The 6,812-nt window shown below is 42.5% G+C and overlaps 1 long non-coding RNA gene and 1 other non-coding gene across 2 annotated transcripts; both read right to left on the bottom strand.

Moving 5' to 3' along the window:
• Window positions 1–217: 217 nt before the first annotated feature.
• trnap-ugg (transfer RNA proline (anticodon UGG)) lies at window positions 218–289 on the bottom strand. The gene has a single exon. It is a non-coding gene; the product is annotated as a tRNA-Pro (tRNA).
• A 3,355-nt stretch (window positions 290–3,644) lies between these two features.
• LOC106568815 (uncharacterized) lies at window positions 3,645–6,442 on the bottom strand. The gene is made up of 3 exons (XR_001320402.2): window positions 5,950–6,442; window positions 4,893–5,595; window positions 3,645–4,493 (listed from the first exon to the last, which is right to left on the bottom strand). It is a non-coding gene; the product is annotated as an uncharacterized lncRNA (long non-coding RNA).
• Between the last annotated feature and the right edge of the window lie 370 nt (window positions 6,443–6,812).

The following is a 6,812-nucleotide window of genomic DNA, read 5'->3' as shown; positions in this document are numbered from 1 at the left end:
CAAGACATTTTCAAGTGTGATTTGGCCTACTTTCAGTCTTAGAGGTCACGGCTGGCAACATAATTAGTAAAGCAACCTATAAAAACACTTTCCAGATCAAGATGCGTTCATGGACAGACGATGCGAATGTTCGAGGGAAGAACAGTTTATGATAATTGTCTTGCTACAACATACGGAAGATGTTGAATAAAATGTGAGGACTACGGTGGCAAAAATTGGGCTCGTCCGGGATTTGAACCCGGGACCTCTCGCACCCAAAGCGAGAATCATACCCCTAGACCAACGAGCCACGTATATCAATTACTGATGGTGATATATTACTACAGACCAAACGTGAAGACACCAAGCACATGACATTTTTTGTCTGGGATGAATTTGTAACCATCGTTGTTGCGGCAAATTAATAGCTTGGAAAATACAGACTTTTCTTTTTTATTATGAAACCAACCCTGGCTTTACATACTTCAATTTCACCCAACTTGCCTTAATATCTTGTAAAAAATGTTTGGTGCACAAATTCTACCTCCGAAGTTTCACGAGCACTGATGTTCATTCATTTCCTCATTGCCGGGAGAAAGCTTGCTACATAGTTACGCTTCGAACACACCGACTGTGTCATTGCGTTTCGACACACCAAAAGTACATTCATTTCCAATGGAACGCTGCGTTTGCCTTGCAGCATTGCGTTGCAGAGTTAGTTGCAGTACGTTCTGTGTAAATCGAACGTATGCATCAAATTGTATGCGTAGACATGACAGAAAGTAGCAAAATGTGAATGTTGAATTTTTGTTGCACACATATCCAGTAAAAAAAATGTGGGATTAAATAATAAAAACAGTTTGACTGGAGAATTTCTTTACATTTTTTATTCATTTATTTGCCAAGTATATTATTTATTCGATGACATCCACAAATTAATTGTGAGAGCCTATAATATAATTTCCCTCCAAAATGCAGCTTTGGAGTGAAATGCATAATAAATAGTCAAGATAGCAGAGTCGGCTCTTTCAAGAATGAGAGCAACGTTGAGGAAGGTGGTCTTGATCACGCTGTTGGGCCAGGACCAGCCCCACCGAAAGCGCAGGTCTGTGTGGGTCCAGAGATGGTTAAAGTCCCGAAAGCAGGCAGGGGAGCTCCACCGTCTCATTCAAGAGCTTCGACTGTTTGGAGAGGAATTCCGAAGTTACTTTCGTCTGGACCGAAGCCAGTTCGATCACCTGCTCCAGATGGTTGGAGACAGGATCACCCGGATGGATATCAACTACCGGGAATCCATCAGCCCAGTTGAACGCCTGGGGATTTGTCTCCGGTAAGCTACATTCTAGTACATTTTTAAAGCCTTTGATACCATAATTGATTGATATTTGATACATTGTTTTTATGTTCAACCTAGCTAGCTAAAGGGCTCTCTAGTTAATAGTCCCTATTAGACATCAGATGTACTTTTACATAATGTTCATTATGACTATAACTTTTCCCAAAGTTGGTTTATAATCCTTTTTTAATTATGCAATGTTACCAAATGAAAAGAAAATTGGGGTGCCTTCTGCTCTGATGAAGGTAGGCTAGTCTTCTCCAGGACCCATGTTCAAGAAAGTTACAGTCATTCATTACATTCTTATTGGACTCACACACTCTTAGAGAAAAAGGTTCCAAAAGTGTCCTTCTGCTTTCCCCATAGGATAACCATTTTTGGTTCCAGGTATAACCCTTTGGGGAAAATGTTATACATGGAACCCAATAGGGTTCTACTTGGAACCAAAAAGGGATCTCCTATGGGGAAAGCCAGAGAACCCTTTTAAGTAGATAGTACCATTCTTTCTAAGAGTAGAGTTGGCCTGGGCTACAGTTTATTGATATAGTCATAGACTGAATTGTACGGTTTCAAGGCATTGTTAATGATGGTTGATGAGTATTACAATATAATTAGTAGAGCATAATAAACTGTAATGAGGTAGCTATATGAGTAGATATAATATGTGTGTGGAATTCAAGTTACACACAATATTGATCATTATTTTGAATTATATTTCAGATTCTTGGCGACAGGGGACTCCTACATGACCATTGGATTCAGCTTCCAAGTTGGACGGTCCATGGTGGCAGGCATTGTCCCCTCTGTGGCACAAGCCATTTGGGACTGTCTGGTTGGTGAATACATGCCTGTCCCCAAGGAGGAAGACTGGAGGGCCATCGCTGCCGTGTTCCTGGAGAGGTGAAATTTCCTCAACTGTCTTGGCTCCATTGACGGGAAACATGTAGTAATTCAGGCTCCACCGTGCTCAGGTTCGTAATTCTACAACTACAAGGGTACATATTCAGTTGTACTCTTCGCTGTAGTAGATGCCATCTACTGTTTCCGTGTTGGTGCTTACGGCAAGGGAAGTGATGGCGGGATCCTCCGGGACTCTGCCTTTGGCCTGGCACTTCAGGATGGCACCCTGGAGATTCCCCCACCTGCATCACTCCCTGGGGCTGAAGACCTGGGACCTGTTCCCCACGTCTTCGTCGGCGTTGAGGCCTTCCCTTTAAGACCCAACCACATGAGGCCCTACACCAGCTGCCATTGCCAAAGCCTGTAAGGATCTTTAACAAACGACTGTCCAGGGCAAGGTTAGTTGTTGAATGCGCCTTTGGGATTCTGGCAGCCCGGTGGAGAATGTATCGGAGAGTGCTTGGTCTCAGCCCCTCAAACGTCGATGCCTGCGTGAAGGCCACATGTGTTCTCCACAACTACCTGCGGAGGTCATTCCAGGAGCCGCTCCGGATGGAGATGGGCACGCCAAATGGTCACCTTCCTGATGTAACCAGGGCAGGTGCCAACAACGCCCCCAGACAGGCACTCCAGGTGAGGGAGAAGCTGACCACCTACTTCTCATCCCATGGCAGTATGCCGTGGAGTGAAACAGCTCTTTGAAGAGCCCAATAATACAAAGGTTATTTTAAGAACCATCCACCGTTGTCCATAAAATTGCATTTTTCCCCCAGATTACTTTATGTATCATTGTCTCTCTTCATTTGGAAGCTATATTTAAGTGACATTTGGGAGTAAAGACCACACCTTAAAACCCCTTCCCTCTCTCATTAACATCAGTATTATACACACCTGGCATGGTACATCAGGTGAGCAGGAGCACTAATTAAGGTTATACGACATACAGTTAGTATGATAACTAAGGGAAAGGGTAACCTAGGGTCTATACAAATAGTACAGTTTACCACCATGTTCACTGGCCTGACAAAATACAGGTGGGAAAAAAAACAAATTAGGAAGAGAATGTGTTTTTACTTTCATCTTGTCTTAGCGAAGGTGTAGGGAAGAAATGAGCAGATTGTCACGTCCTGACCATAGTAAGATGTTATTTTCTATGGTAGAGTAGGTCAGGGCGTGACAGGGGGTGTTTTGTGTTTTCTATGTTTTGTATTTCTATGTTTGGGGTCTAGTTTTCTATTTCTATGTAGTTTTTTGGGGGATGATCTCCAATTAGAGGCAGCTGGTCCTCGTTGTCTCTAATTGGAGATCATACTTAAGTAGGGGTTTTTGCCACCTGTGTTTGTGGGTAGTTGTCTTCTGTTTAGTTTTCTGTACCTGACAGAACTGTGCGCTTTCGTTTTCTCTTTGTTATTTTTTCTTTATTGTTCTGAGTTAAAATAAATATTCATCATGAGCAATCAACACGCTGTGCTTTGGTCCCCTCTCTACGACAGCCGTTACACAGATTAAGTCTAAATGAGATATTAATAAACAACTGACTATGAAAATATTATAATTGAATAAGTATTCAAGTACAGGAAAGAACATGACAGGTATGTGTGTTGTAAAAATGTTTAAAAAAAATACAACTATTGAAAGAGGTGTGCGTGTAAACATTTAAAAAAAAAAATGAATGTGTAGCCTGTAATCTGTAAGAGAACAACAAGAGCATGTCTTTTTTGGTACAACTGCAGACAGATACAGGGACTACTCATAAAGCCTAGACGTAGTAGGGGAACTTCAGACATGGCCATAAAGAGAGAGAGGGCAGGGCACTGGAGATCTGAGGTACAGGGAGGAGAGGTGTGTGTGTCTCTGTCTCTGAAAAAAAGAAAAGAATGTGTAGCCATAACACAGCTAAACAAACAAATGGCCCCTGGACGTCATGGACCAGTCGATGGAACATAACTTCACAAAAAGTTTCAACACCCTGGTTTTCAAGTGGTTTTAAATTAAATAAATATATTGACCTTTAGTCTCGTAAGAGACCAACAAGAGCATCTGTGAGTTCTTCGGTGTATGAGTTTCAATTCTGTCAATTCAGAAATCTATGTAACACTAATAATGAATGCTATCCTAAGACTTTATAAACAAATGACTTTATGAATTGACTGAATTTAAACGGAACGGACGTGTGTGAAAAGAAAGGTACAATGAAGGAGGTCAAAAACAACAACCAGACAACTCCTCTCCTCTTCCTGTCCTTCCTGTGAGCTGGTCGGCTAAATGGACTCCATCTCTGGAAGGGAAAAGAAAAACAACACATACAAGCTTAACATAAAAGAAAACCATAAAAGGTGAGATTTATGTTAACTAAATACTGCTTGTATAGTGTAGTTAGAGGCATAAATATTGTAACAGTGCGGTAAAGTTGGTATTACTCGCTGTTTACTCATGGAATTTGTATTTCAGAGATAAAGATGAATATGACAGGCAAATATTTAGACAGTAAACTGTTGTTTTGGGATATTTTCCAACCTAGAAACAACAGCTGTACATTTGCCTCATATTAATACTTTGATCTGAAATACCAATTAGCCTACAGGAGTATACTGTAAAGAATGACCTACCGGTACTTTACTTCACTGTCACAACACTTATGACACTACCTGTGATGTAGAGAAGAAAAAAAACGTACCATTGAACTCGGCTTGGAAAAGCAGCTGATACATTTTAACCTTAACTGCTGCTTTTCTTTGCTGAGGCAGCCTCTTCAGGGTTGGCACCAGGCTCATGGCAAAGAGGGTCTCTTCATCCTCCTTCCTGTGAGCATCAGGTTGGGCTGCATCCCTCTCGACGGCTTGGAAGAGCCTCTGCTGAAATGAGTTGAGTGGCTCTGGGGGCTGGTACCTCCGATGATGCCTGGTGTGACGACGTTCATCTTCGTTTCTCTCTCTGTGTTTCTCTCCTCGTTTGTCTCCACGGCCACATCCTGTTCAACGAGGTCCTCAGTGGTCACTTCTGTGGGGTTCATAATAATCTCAGGTGGTCCGAGATCCAGAGGTTCTTCCTCCATTTCATCGTCTTTATCGCTGCCGCCCCGTCTTCCATGGCTGCACCGGTGGTGGTCATACTCGTGGATGACGTAGACGTTGTAGAGGATCTTGCTGCACCGGTGAAGGCCATGGTCGCACTTGTAGATGACGTTGAGGGTCTGGCTGTAAAATTGCCACTCATTGCCCTAGGCACAATAAATGGATCAAGAGAAGAAAGAATGTGGCAAAAGCGCCAAGGCTGCTGGCCTGAAGCTGCTGACCCAGACCTCTTCTTCCCTTTCTCTGCCCTTCTCTCTCTCTGATACCTGTCCCTGAGTACTCTCCACTTCCTCCTACAGTCTTCTTCTACATAGACATGAACATGATAAGCCAAACCATTACCTAACATAACTATAGTTATTAGATAGCTATCATGGACATGTCACCTACTGTACACACACACGCACATGGTTATCTGACCAAATTATCAGGGGTACAGTAGTATCTACCATTTCTATTACTATTTATCTGACATACACATTCACTCTTTCAAACATGATTATTTGGTAAAGTTATCAGGGGTAGGAACTAGCAGAATTTATATGACTATTTCTTTCACACACATACACACACACCTCATTGGCTAGGTTAGCAAGCAAGGTTAGCTAGCTAGCTCACGTTAACTAGCCCAATCTAGCACAAGCTCACTACTAAACTGACCTGGCAATCCTACTATCGTGGACACTTGTCTCCAAGCAGCATTTTTTGTGTTTATGTCCCTGTAGCTGTCAGCAGTTGTCTCAAAAAGACACAGTTTTGAGGATACTGCAAAAATGATTCTCTCCATGTGTCCAAACGCATGCGACCATCTGCAAAAGATACCTGCATCAGTATAGTTGCCTAGCTGCGCAAAATGTTATGCAGCAGTGATGCAAAACGCAGTCGGTGTGTTCGAAGCATTACGCTGGCTACAGAAGATGAGATACGTAAGTACACCTGAGCAGTGTTCGAATACCCATGCTAACATACTGTATACTACATACTTAATGAGTATATACTATTAGTTCATTTTAGTATACTGTAAGCGAACGGTATCATTTCAGTTGAGCATACTAGCGCTTCGCCTGTCTACCGGAAGTTGATGCTGTTGCTTTGCAACCTCTTGCTAGCTTGTTACCATGACAAGTCACTAGCTAAACATTTTATGATTTCCGGTTTGTTCATGAATTCAATCTGGAGTGCAAGAGTGTGCTCTGGGTGTTTGTAAATTCAGTGTTGTCAGATTGGCCGTGCACACTGGACGCACTGGCCCGAGGAGTATGGTTGATCCTAGAGAACACCTCACTCTGACCATTTCCTCATTCTAGCAGAGCTGGTTAGGCTGTTTTCATGTTATCCAGAGCGTTGGTGACTGTAACTGTGCTGCTGGCAACAATTTAATGACACTTTTTTTTTGCCAGCGTTCGTAAAATTCATCAGTTATTCATCTGGCACAGGTACACCCATTCAGACGAGAGTGCTCTGAAATCAGAGTAGATTGCCAGAGCGAATTTACGAATGCACCAGAATGTCCATTGAGAAAA

This window comes from Salmo salar, chromosome ssa14, assembly GCF_905237065.1.
Source record: "Salmo salar chromosome ssa14, Ssal_v3.1, whole genome shotgun sequence".
Taxonomy (NCBI): Eukaryota; Metazoa; Chordata; class Actinopteri; order Salmoniformes; family Salmonidae; genus Salmo; species Salmo salar.
The sequence above is the reverse complement of the archived record's forward strand: the minus strand, read 5'-3'. Positions and strand labels throughout refer to the sequence as shown.